This window comes from Cottoperca gobio, chromosome 11 (genome assembly GCF_900634415.1).
Source record: "Cottoperca gobio chromosome 11, fCotGob3.1, whole genome shotgun sequence".
Taxonomy (NCBI): Eukaryota; Metazoa; Chordata; class Actinopteri; order Perciformes; family Bovichtidae; genus Cottoperca; species Cottoperca gobio.
Window position 1 is genome coordinate 857,752 of NC_041365.1, and position 13,841 is coordinate 871,592.

Here is a 13,841-nt window from a genome sequence, read left to right on the forward strand (position 1 = left end):
GATCCTGCACTCCAGCAGCAGCTCTTAGAGCAGGTGAGTTTGAAGCGTAACACAATGAGGTAGTAAGCTAGTTAGCTTGCCATGCTAACATTTGCAGCGTGAATTAGAGCAAAGAAACACACAATTGATTCCTTACAAGTTTACTTGCTTGTATTGAGTTTTGTTCAAAAAGCGATTAAAAGAAAACACAATAACATCACAGGAAAGTAAGAAATCTTGAGTTTTGTCTTTATTTTCATAATTACATTTTCTGCCATTGGAGGAAAAGCAAAGGGAGATGTAATGATGTGATATTCACAGTATTTACTTTGTTATTTTGTTATCCACAGCTGCATGCTAAACTGAAGGAACGCGGATTACCAGACTTTAAACTCCGCTGGACTCAGGCGTTTCTCAAGGAAGAAAAGAAGAAGAACGAGGAAGGTATTCCCTTTTGTGTTTCATCAGGAGAGATCTGTGTGGTTTTGTTGAAATATGTAACAAACAAGATATGATAATTAGTGAGCTTTAGAGGTGCAGAGTTTGTTACCTTTGCAAAGAGCCAGGCTAGCTGTTTCAACCAGATTCCAGTCTTTGTGCTAAGCTAAGCTAACAGTAGTTAGCAGTTTCTGTACACCACGTACTGCATGTGACTTCCTTTTTCGTCCTTCTCTCAGGGTCATGTGGCTGAACGCTCATTGTGTAGAAGATGTCGCTTCCACTACATATTTCCTGCACCATGAGTGGTAATAAATGTGTTGATGTGTTTGGTGCTGTGTAGCTGCAGTACATCGTATATCATTGGTTTGCCTTCTTGCATAACTTGCAGTTCATTCATAAAAACGATAGTTTTATTATTTGAAACATTTATTCTTCATTTTGTTTGTGCACGTTTACAGATTTCTAGTTGTGACTTCAGAGCATGAAGTTAGGTTTGAAATGAGTTTGTGTTTATTTCATTTATAAATGTTTTAATGCTTGATGTTTAGACATATTTTGAAAGATGTCTCTCTGTAGATGAGTAGCATCATAGTTCATCAGTTATTTAATTCATTTATTTACCTTTTGTAGCAACGGCCTGTTCTTTTGTGTGTGATACTTTAATAAATAACATTAAAAAAGATTTTTAACGTGATTGAAATTGTGCTTTTGTGAGTGAGGATCCGCTGTAATACAATACTTCTGGTCTTCTTAACCTTATTTTAAAGAATTCAGATGCGTCTAGAAAAGATTGTGACACTGAAGATCAATCATTGGTTTTAACAAAGAAAGAGTTTAAATGATAAAATAAGATGCTGTAAGATAAACCTTTATTGATCCCCAATGGGGAAATGCATATAGTCCCGCAGCACAAGGACAGAGTTTAGATAATATAAGAAATAAATAACAAATTAAAGTATATAAAACTAAAATAAGAATAGATTCGAGATCGTTCTATATTTGGCTCTAACTTGCATTGTGTTACAGTGTTACAGTGGACAGAGGATCTGATCAGGCATAAGAATGTCCTCTGTGACATTGTAAACAGGTTTCTGGCAGCACACAGTCCTGCTGTTTGTAACCCTTAAGAGAGCTCCTGAGGTGAAACACCGTTAGCAGTAGGGATGAGGAATTATTAGTCGTTTTAAGAGTTTCATAAGCAGAGGAGGAAATGGTGGAAAGACAAAGAGGGAGCAGAAATATCATCTAAAATAATACTTACACAGACTGGACAGCAATCACAGAAATTGATAAAAGCTGAGCCGTTAATATTTAATAGATTAAGCACTAAACCATGTAAAGCGCGAGGGAAGCACGAGGGAAGCACAAGAGAAGCACGAGGGAAGCACGAGGGAAGCACGAGGGAAGCACGAGAGAAGCACGAGAGAAGCACGAGGGAAGCACGAGGGAAGCACGAGAGAAGCACGAGAGAAGCACGACAGAAGCACGAGAGAAGCACGAGGGAAGCACGAGAGAAGTACGAGAGAAGGACGTGGGAATCACGTGGGAATCACGAGGGAAGCACGAGGGACGCACGAGGGAAGCACGAGGGAAGCACGAGGGAAGCATGAGAGAAGCACGAGGGAAGCACGAGAGAAGCACGAGAGAAGGACGTGGGAATCACGAGGGAAGCACGAGCGAAGCACGAAGGAAGCACGAGGGAAGCACGAAGGAAGCACGAGGGAAGCACGAGGGAAGCACGAGGGAACATGAAAGACGATCCGACAAGGCACACTGGGACAGACAGGTATATATACACAGACAGGCAACAAGACACAGCTGGGGGAGAAAGGCAAAGACATAAGGGTAGGGTGAATGGACACAGGAGGAACAAATTAACAATCACAGGGAGAGGGAAAAACACAGACAAGTACAACTAGACATGACACAAGCGGAGTGAACCTTACAAAATAAAACAGGAAACGCAAATCCAGAATCGTGACATTTGGTTGCATCTAAAGTCATATTAAATGGTATCAAAGATTTGCAAAACTCGCGGGTTTTCACCAAATTTGCAAATCGAGGGGTTTCCATTTAGACACGCCCACTGAAGTATGAAAATAGTGAAATAAAAATAATAAATCTAAAGGATCTATTGAGACACAAAACGAACACTGATTAGGCCTTATATACAATCTCTGTCGTTGTCAGAGCTTTTGTTCTGCACTTCCTGTAACATTCGGGTTCATTACCAAAACATTGCAATGAAGCCTCATTTCACGGCATTTCAAAGCATCTTATCTGATGAGTGCTCTTTAGATCTGTCACTCCACTCAGCCTCGACACTTCAAAAGCCACTCTGTCATCATTTTGTAAAAGTCAAAGCGTGACCTGCTTTTGATGGAGCGTGTCACCTTTCACTCACTGGCTGCTGGACGAAGAAAAGAGCATCTGAACCGAAGCACAGGAGCAGAGGTTCTTCTGATAGATATTAACTGATGTTTTTTACTCTTTAACAATGCTGGTAGGTGAATGAGCAGCACAGCTTTTGACTGGTGAGAGGATATTAAAGCAAATAAAGGAGGAATATATAATTTCTACTCGCCAGGATTGAATAATAGATAGATAGATACTTTATTCATCCCGAGGGAAATTTAGGAAATATGCTGATTTTTAGAACAAATACAAACACAGTATTACAACTTTTATTTTCTTATCAGTATTTTCATTGTAGTTTGTGTTAAAAGGTGCACATTTGCATTACAGTAACAACACCTGTGTTTTCCCTTATTTACATATTATTTAAATGCTTTTGATGAATTATTTCCAAGTCATCCAGCATGTAGTAAGTACATCTACTCCATAACTGTTTATACTACTGATGCTTTTCCTTCATTTCAGGAGGAAATATTGTACCTTTGCTAAATTAACATTTCTCCACAGCTATAGTTTCCTTTCAGATTAAGATTTATCATGCAATGTATTATAATCCTTTATAATAAAATGCATTTTTAAAGGCTAAACCAGTAACTGCCATGTGTCCAGTTAAGTGTCATGTGTGTGAGTTATTAACAGTTCAACTAAAGAAACATTTCCTCAGATGTTTCCTTTTAAATAACAGTTTTATTTAAACTCCCCGTCAGATGTATCATCTGACTAATGGAATAAAATATCTAACTGTATATAAAGTACTGAACACTGACATGCTTCGTGCATCAGTAACAGTCTAATAATGTCACAGATGAATGTTTTTCACAGCGGCCATCTTATCTGCAGGAGGACATTTCATGTACACAAGCAGCTGATAGGGCTTCTTCTTTTCTAGTAGGATTGTGGACAAAGGACTTGTACATGCAATTGAGTATTTCTAAATGATATTGGTACTTTTACTTTAAATATTGAACTAAAAGACACTAAAATACTGCGTCAGACACCACTGAAGGAGAGTAGAAAGGTACAGAGAAACAGAAAAAGAGGGAAGGAGATGTATGTATGTATGTATGTATGTATGTATGTATGTATGTGTGTGTGTGTGAGGGGGTTTCCCTGGTGACTCGTGACAGCCGTGGTTTAATCATGACATGTACACACACACACACACACACACACACACCCTCACAAAGCCATTGTTGTGAATAAGTAATGGCTCCAGCTGAGGTCCCTGAGCTGTTACCTTGTTGATGCCTCGCTGCCAAATAAAGAGACAGTGTGCATAAGAGCAGAAAGAAAAGGATTATTACGTAACCACTGACCTGTGTTCCTGGACATCCTCCATCCGTGCTCAGTATGTGCAGCTCAGTGTAAACTGGGGTCACACTGCTGCTGGTCTGTTTTCGATCTTATATTAAAAAAACAAATCTGATTTGGCTGTGCAGGTTTGGCTTTGCTGCCTCGGGGGGTTGGGGAGGGGCCTCCAGGTTCCTCTGGTGCTGTTCAGGCTCTCATGCATTCACTCTCACTCTTCTACTCACAGTCCAGCCCGGTGTCACCAAGGCTTTCTGTGTTTTCTACACTTAACTTATGTACGTAGCTTCATTTACAAATGTAGCCAAACCATTATCTTTTCCTAAACCTTACCAAGTAGTTTTGTGTGAATTCACAACGTTAACCACATGTTTAAAACTGGGAACGTGTATGTGACGTTAAATCACATGATGAAAGCTTAAATTGTGTAGACATGACACACAGAATGTCTATAAAAGTGGCGCAGTATTTATTTGATTTCCCAGGAGATCACATTTATCTCTCATCATTCACAGAACTCCACACTTTGCTCTGTTAAGTGTCTATTTAATGTTCTCCTGTTGATCGCAAACTGATCAGCCACAGACATGATATAAGTAAAGATGTAAGTAAACACATCGACAGAATTTGTAGACACTCATTTAATCTTTAACTTTTATATTTGATATTGTGTCATCATTTGTTTTGTATACATTTGAGCTGGAGGTTTAATTGGCATAAAAAGTAAATACGTACGTACGACTTATTTTAACTTACGTAACGTACATGTTATCTAATGTACACATTTGTACGTAACTTACTTCACTTGTGTCTGTAATAAACTTATTTTAACACAAATCACAATATTGGGCGTGATTGGGAGGAACGGCCTCTCTGATCTAAACCCGAACGGTCGTTTGTTGTTGGACTTCTGTGCTAGTCATGGAATGGCCATAACAAACACCATGTTCGAACATAAGGATGCGCATAAGTGTACGTGGTACCAGAGCACCCTAGGCCAAAGGTCAATGATTGATTCTGTGATCGTATCATCTGATCTGAGGCCGCATGTTTTGGACACTCGGGTGAAGAGAGGGGCGGAGCTGTCAGCTGATCACCATCTGGTGGTGAGTTGGATCAAGGGGTGGGGGAAGACTCTGGACAGACCTGGTAAGCCCAAACGGGTAGTGCGGGTGAACTGGGAACGTCTGGAGGAAGCCCATGTCCTGGAGATCTTCAACTCACACCTCCGGCGGAGCTTTTCAGACATTCCTGTGGAGGTTGGGGGCATTGAAACTGAGTGGGCGATGTTCAAAACTACTATTGCTGAAGCTGCGGTGATGAGCTGTGGTCTCAAGGTCTTAGGTGCCTCAAGGGGCGGTAACCCTCGAACACCGTGGTGGACCCCGGTGGTCAGGGAAGCCGTACGACTGAAGAAGGAGTCCTTCCGGGTTATGTTATCCGGGAGAACTCCGGAAACAGTTGCAGGGTACCAAAGGACTAGACGGGCGGCCGCCTCTGCCGTGTCAGAGGCAAAGCAGTGGGTGTGGGAGAAGTTCGGAGAAGCTATGGAGAAGGACTTTCGGTCGGCACCAAAGTGCTTCTGGAAAACCATCCGGCACCTCAGGAGGGGGAAGCGGGGAACCATCCAAGCTGTGTACAGCAAGGGTGGGACCCTGCTGACTTTGACTGAGAAGGGCAGTGGAAGGAGCACTTTGAGGAACTCCTGAATCCGACTAACACGCCCTCTATGGTAGAGGCAGAGCTGGAAGCTGATGGGGGATCATCGTCAATTTCCCTGACGGAAGTCACTGAGGTAGTCAAACAACTCCACAGTGGCAAAGCCGCAGGGGTTGATGAGATCCGTCCAGAAATGCTGAATGCTTTGGGTGTTGAGGGGCTGTCTTGGTTGACATGCCTCGTCAACATTGCGTAGAAGTCTGGGACAGTGCCTAGGGGGTGGCAGACCAGGGTGGTGGTTCCCCTATTTAAAAAGGGGGACCAGAGAGTGTGTGCCAACTACAGGGGTATTACACTTCTCAGCCTCCCTGGTAAAGTCTATTCCAAGGTACTGGAAAGGAGGGTTCGGCAGGAAGTCGAACCTCTGATTGAAGAGGAACAATGCGGTCGTGGAACAACGGACCAACTCTTCACTCTCGCAAGGATCCTGGAGGGGGCCTGGGAGTACGCCCATCCGGTCTACATGTGTTTTGTGGATCTGGAGAAGGCGTATGACCGGGTCCCCCGGGTGATACTGTGGGAGGTGCTGCCAGAGTATGGGGTGAGGAGGTCACTTCTGAGGGCCATCCAATCCCTGTACGCTCAAAGCGAGAGTTGTGTCCGGATACTCGACAGTAAGTCGGACTCGTTCCCAGTAAATGTTGGCCTCCACCAGGGCTGTGCTTTATCACCAATCCTGTTCGTTATTTTCATGGACAGGATATCAAGGCGTAGTCTTGGAGGGGTTGCAGTTTGGTGGCCTGAGGATCTCATCGCTGCTCTTTGCAGATGATGTGGTCCTTATGGCATCATCGGTCTGTGACCTTCAACAGTCACCGGATCGGTTCACAGCCGAATAAGGATCAGCACCTCAAAATCTGAGGCCATGGCTCTCAGCAGGAAAACGGTGGATTGCATACTCTTGGTAGGGAATGAGCCCTTACACCAAGTGAAGGAGTTCAAGTACCTCTGGGTCTTGTTCGTGAGTGAGGGGACGATGGAGCGAGAGATTGGCCGGAGAATCGGACCAGCGGGGGCGGTACTGCAGTTGCTTTACCGCACCGTTGTGACGAAAAGAGAGCTGAGCCAGAAGGCAAAGCTCTCGCTCTACCGGTCGATCTTCGTTCCTATGGTCATGAAGGCTGGGTCATGACCGAAAGAACGAGATCACGGGTACAAGCAGCCGAAATGGGTTTTCTCAGACGGGTGGCTGGCATCTCCCTTAGAGATAGGGTGAGAAGCTCAGCCATTCGTGAGAGACTAGAGTAGAGCCGCTGCTCCTTTACGTTGAAAGGAGCAAGTTGAGGTGGTTCGAGCAAGTAAGGATGACACCTGGGCGCCTCCCTAGGGAGGTGTTCCAGGCACGTCCAGCTGGGAGGAGACCATGGGGAAGACCCAGGACTCGGTGGAGAGATTATATCTTCTCACTGGCCTGGGAACGCCTCAGGATCCCACAGTCGGAGCTGGAGGATGTGGCCCGGAAAATGGAAGACTGGGGTTCCTTACTGGAGCTGCTGCCCCCACGACCCGACCCCGGATAAGCGGTAGACGATGGAAGGATGGATGGATCACAATATTTTCCTTAACCTTACCATGTCGTTTTTCTTTCAATTCTGCTACGTAAAACAACGTGATCATATATGTCGTATATACATATATATATATATATATATATATATATATATATATATATATATATATATATGTCATCCTGGGACTCATTGGCAAATCACCTTTATGTTGTTCAGGTGATTTGCTCAGGATGTGTAAATCATGTAAATCGTGTAAATCCGCAGTGCAGGCAGTTGTGACAGGACGCTCTGTGAAATGATGTTTAGTCGTGGGAATGATTGATTTCATCCACAATTTCCTTTTCTCTTTCCGTGAGCAAAGAACCGCAGGCTGACAACACCGGTGCAAAACACAGCAAACTAAATGTTGACAAATGCATCTTGTCATCAAACGTCTTCATTTGTAACAGAAGTGGCTTCTTTATTCACTTCATTCAATGCTCCTTTGCATGTGTATAAATAATACTGAATAGTGATTTCCTTGCATACAGCAGCAGGATGTATGTGCACGTCAATGCTTAGCTGGCTGCAGGTTATAAATGCAGAAGAAGAGAGATGACACGAAGATGTTTCATCAGCATTGTTTTGAAAAGTGAGTTTTGTCAGTAATTGCTGAGTTACTGGCAATAATACACAACCCCTGCAGATATCATGGTGATGTTTGTACTCATGAGCACAGAAATGCATACGAACTGCACCTTAATATGAAATATAAGACTTTCATATCAACACACTTTTCCCACTGGCTGCACTCTTCCTGCAATGCTAATGAAGGTACGCTTAGTGAACATCAGCATCGTTAAACTATGTGTGTAGAAGGAGGAATAGAGTGTGGCGATGATGATGATGATGATGATGATGTTGTATGGATATTTACTTGATATGGATGCTCAATGCAACAAAAACCTATAAAAGTGAAGCAATGTATCTGCTCTGCTCGGTCCACCAGGGATGGTGAATGTGTCCCCATTCCCTCCTAATGAGCAATAATGTTAAAGCCTGGAGCCAAAAGAGTGTGTGTGTGTGTGTGTGTGTGTGTGTGTGTGTGTGTGTGTGTGTGTGTGTGTGTGTGTGTTGATTGTTACAGTGTTTCTTGGCGCCTTAGAGATTGGAAAACAGGCCTGTGTGGGGAACATATTAAAAATTCTGGTTCCTCTTTTGCTGCAGATGTTTCTTATTCTCAGCCAGTGGTGGTGTCCAAGTCTTATATGTATATATATATATATAGGGAGAGAGAGAGAGAGAGAGAGAGAGAGAGAGAGAGAGAGAGAGAGAGAGAGATGATGACAGATGATGACAGACCTCCCCATTCATTCATCACAAACACAGGGATAAATCTCCAACCTGTTATTGTGCAGCACACTGACAAAAACAGAACATAAATGGCAATGACAGATACTGGATCCATGTGAGACTGACACACACACACACACACACACACACACACACACACACACACAGTGGGCTGTCAGCATCAGTACCGCAGTTATTCATCAAGAGTTCTCCTCTCCTTCTCTTCTTCACACCTCTTCCTCACCCTGAAGATGCAGAAACTGGCCCGATGATGGAAGACATCACATAATGTGGGACAGCTGTCCATTTGTTATGATTACATCACTTATGTGTTCCATGTGTCCAACAGCAAGAAGGCTAGCTCATCGTCCGTCTCGCAGCATTTTATTTTGCAAAGCTCTCGCTTAAGTCAGCCTGAGATTCACTCTTGTCCTCTTGCTCTCCTTTTTCACGTCTTATCTTCCTCCGTCAACATCCGGTCTGTAGAGGCTGCTGAACCCGGCTCTGTTGCCCGCTCTCCTGGCTACGGTTATTGCACGACACCGGCGCCGCTCCCTGCCAGCATTCACCCCCGCCCTGGCCCTGAAAACCTCCTCCAAAACACTAAACACCAACACTCCCCCCGGTGCTCCAAGCTCCTAGTCCTGACAGAACATCTAACTGTGCGGCTACAGTTAGCAGCAGTTAGCTGTTGGTGTTACTTTAGCAACACGAAGCAACAAGGAACTCTCAGGGGAGATATTACAAGATTCTTGCTGTTCAGAGTTGTATCTCCATCATTGTTTGCACTTTTTGTACGTCGCTTTGGACAAAAGCGTCAGCTAAATGAACTGTAATGTAATGATATGATCCAGTTTCAACAAAATCAGTGAGATACTTGGTGGTTTGTGACTTGGTGACGTAAAGCCTTACGCACTTCTCGTGTGAGATCGTACCCGCTCACCCAAGTTACATAGTGCAAGAACAGGCGCTCGGCCGCAGAGTACCATCCTCTGTAGCATTCATATTATTCTGAAACTGTTATTTTAAGCTCAAATAGTTGCATAAAATTGCTTTAAACTTTCGGTCTTTTAGTTGTAGTTTTGTACTGTATACAAAGTATCACTCTTACTACAGCCCCGTGCACACTGTCGCAGAAAGAAGAAGAAGAACTGTCGGAATAAATTCAAAGCTTGACAGACTCTCCCTGCCTGCTTGACTTTAATAAAGGCTTAATGGGGGATTGGAGGATTGAGGCGACGGAGAGATGAGTGTTTGCTAAAGAGGGATTCCACCACGGAGGGGAGGCCTTGAGGGGTTCCCCGGCAACAGGAGTTTAATTTCACAATAATTTGATTCACAAGAATATGTCCCATTAGAGCACGAATCAGGAAGGATGACTTAATAATAGTCATCGGCGTCACCGCCATTATGTGCCCTCATACAACAGCAAACACCGCTTCAATTTAATACTAAATGATCATCCACAACAATATGATGCCGGGTGTTCAAGGACTAATCTGATCAAATGAGTCCATCGGGGCTCACCTGAAATATAGAGGCAGTAATAGTTTCATCTGACAATGTGCAGGGATATAAGTGACTTTTAACTCTGCTGTACATGGGCACACACGCTCACTCTGTCACACACATGTCTGAAATGTCACTGCACCTCAGCCAGCAGCGTCTCCTTCCTGTTAGGTAACAGAGGGGTTTGCACTCTCAGCACTGGGCACCTGTACATGTCCTTGTAGGAAGAGAGGGATGCTAAGAAAAGACACTGACGTCAGAACAGCGGCCGTTTACCTCTCTCTGCTCACACACTATCTCTCTCCCCGTCTCTCCATCTTTGTTCTCCTCATGTCCCTCCTAGGACAGTCCTTCTACCTGATGCCAACACTTTACTTGGCACCACTTAAGGAAATAAGCTGCTGCCATCTTCCTGTTGCAGGGAGCAGAACTGCTGTGTGAGAACATCCACCTGAGAAGAAGACATGGGTGGATGGGTCAAAGAAACACCGTCAGTCAACGCTGGTTTCTTTCATTCATGAGCGTTAACCTCGACCTTAACCAAGTGAGTTGATAACAAGTACGACGAAGGCCCCCCTAACTATACCTTAACCATGAAGGTACCGCTTCAGAAACCGTGTCTATGTGTCATTCTAGGAGGCAAGAACTTAAATTGTTGTTTAGCTTGAAGGACTTCAAGGTGAGGTTGAGTGGTGCATATTCCAAAGCAAATGTTTCATCAATTCCAGCAAACTGGCACAAACTAATTGACACACCTTAGAGCTTTCACAGCCCCTGGAGTTCTCGGACCATGGGCAACTGTCCTGGACAGATTTGCACATTGCGTTTCCCTTTCATACATGTATCACACAACGGGAGATTGTCGGTGTCGGACGAGAGTTCTCGTTGACTGGAAATCCTCCCTTTGATTGCATCGAGGGGTGGCGCCTGGGTAGAGCGTGCAGGAGGGCGACATGGCGCCGTCACGCTGCCGGTTAGTAATTTGGTCATAAATAACCGAGTCTCTTAAATTTGTCTGACAAATTCATCAGAACTTTCCGAATCTCCTCGTCTCTCCAGTGAGACATTTGCGTTGGCTTCCTTTAGTAAATGATAACGTAATGTCTTTTTGATTTAGACATTTTTGCAGTGCACATCCTTCGCCTGCAGTAATGGACAGTGGCGAGAGGAGAAAGGTGAATTGTTTTGGTTCCGTGAGATCGGCTTTAAAATTGAATTGCGCAGCCAAAGGACAAAAGGTCCAAATATCCATGAATGAGAGAATATTCGATGGTGTCAGCAGCTTTTGGGCACAGTTTTAGGATGAGTATCTGACATTGCGGAGCTGCCAACATGCTGAGTTGAACTTGTTCAGTTTGGCATCAAGGGGACTTGGTAGTTTTATTTTCTCTATATCACACTCTTGACCCTTTTCTTTCAATGTCCCTTCATTCCCTCTGATGGACATACATTCTCTGTGGACAGCTGAGCGTCCTTCTGTCTCCACCACTCTATTATTCAGATTTCTCTGCGTAATTTTTCATATAATTTCTCAACTCATTTGTGTGACTCAACCATATATATTCTTATATGATATTAACTGAAGTTAAGAAGATAGTCAGCTGACCCTATATTTTTCTCTCCCAGTGGAAACATCTTAAAGCATCTTTTCCCCTCTTCACTCCTCAATTATTTCACTCCCTCTTTTTACCAAGCAAATGTTAAAACCTGAAAACCGTTCTCCCTTTTTGTTTCTGAAATAATTGAATGATGAAACCCTGGATGTTATTTACTAAAAAATCAAAAATGTTGGATCATATATCCCAACACACACACACACACACACACACACACACACACACACACACACACACACACACACATACACACACACACACACACACACACACACACACACACACACACACACACACACACACACACACACAAGCTTACAGTGTAATTAAACAGTTCCAGGGGCAGTTTGGGGGTTAGCAGTGAGGACCGGAGGCGAGGAAAGAGTGAGCATTAATGCCACTTCAAAGCTGCTGCAGACTCGTTGCCTCCCCTGCAGCTTCAGATGGATTAAAGCCACTCCAGGGGTGTGTGTACTCCATCAGCTCTCCTTCAGTTTGATATGTAGAAAGCTCTTTCGCAAAATATGTTTACCATGTCACTCTAAAATATCAACAACCTATGGAAAGCAACCTATCTAGTACAATAAGTGAGCTCTATAAACTCCCACTGAGTAGTTAAAGCTATTTAATAAGCTGATTTATCCAATTTGAGGTTAATGTGTCAAATCTTTTACTTTGATCCATTCAAGTTGTATTTTGAAATGAGTCAGTTCAGTTAACCTTTGTTAGGAAGCTCACTAACCAGAAGGATCTTTTACAAAGGAATTATTGTTAATGTGAACACGTGACAAAGAGCTGCATTATTGAAATACAAAATTAAATCAGTCAAATATTTCCATGTAAAAACATTAAATACATCTTCTGAACTAATGATTTAGTATCTAACTCATTATTTTCACAGTTTTTCATCATTTTGAGAACATTTCTCATGATTTTAAGATATTAAATCATTATTTTCCAGAAGGTTATGACAGTATAATGACTTACAGGATCTTTTTTATTCAATAAAAGTCTAAGTTTTTAGCTTTTTATTACTGACACAGACACCGTACAGGAATAAAGTAATATTTTTGTGAGCTTGTGACACATGTGAGCATGCTTCTGTGTACGTCAAACAACATCAAATCTTCCTACACTTTCTTATCATTGCACCAAACACATTAACCTCTAAAGTTCTCCAAACATATATAAATGTCTCATCATCACAACCCATGGAAATAACAGATGAGACCCAAAATAGGTGCAAAGGACAAAGTCATATTGGAGCTGCTGGAAACGGAGGTCATTGGAGGAGATTCTTTTTGTCAAGTGATAAAACTGTCAGTGGCAGAGCAAAGACGTACGACAGTTGTCATCCAGAACTGTTTTCGTAACCTTGAGCTGAAGACAGTGAAGAGCGACGAGGAGAGGAGGAAGAGAGTGGCACCGCAGCCTCTTCTCATTGAAATGAAAGAGACATTAAAAGGCTTCTGTTAGGAATGTTAATGGGCATCGATCTACAATCTGTGGCCAACTCCTGTCCCTGGGTCCCTATATGTGTGGCGGTGACCGTCATTCTTCCATACTGCGGGCCTGTTTCACCCCTAATGAGGTGCACATGTGCTGTTTCCTCTCTATTGACTGGGCAGTATAAATTGCTTCTATCTCTTTTTAATTGGCCATATAGGACCCTATCAGGACCTGTTTTATTTTATCTATCAGTTATGGCACCCATAGGTCCTTCTATTCCAAATGATATGACCCCTGTATTACACTTATAGATCGCACTCAGATCTAATGTCCCTGTTTATATTGGGTACACGCTTGTTTTGTTCTTTGTAGAGCAGATAGTTCATGTTTTATGGAACAGATATAGTACCACTGATTCATACATATACATCAGGAATCCTGGTTACTTTCCAGACTTAAGGGAATTTGATATGTCGGTCAAGGCCAGACAGAAGGTGCTGAATGAATGTTAGAAAATGAATTAAAGTGTTCTGCTGCAGGGCTTTGCTTCGCTGCTGCACTA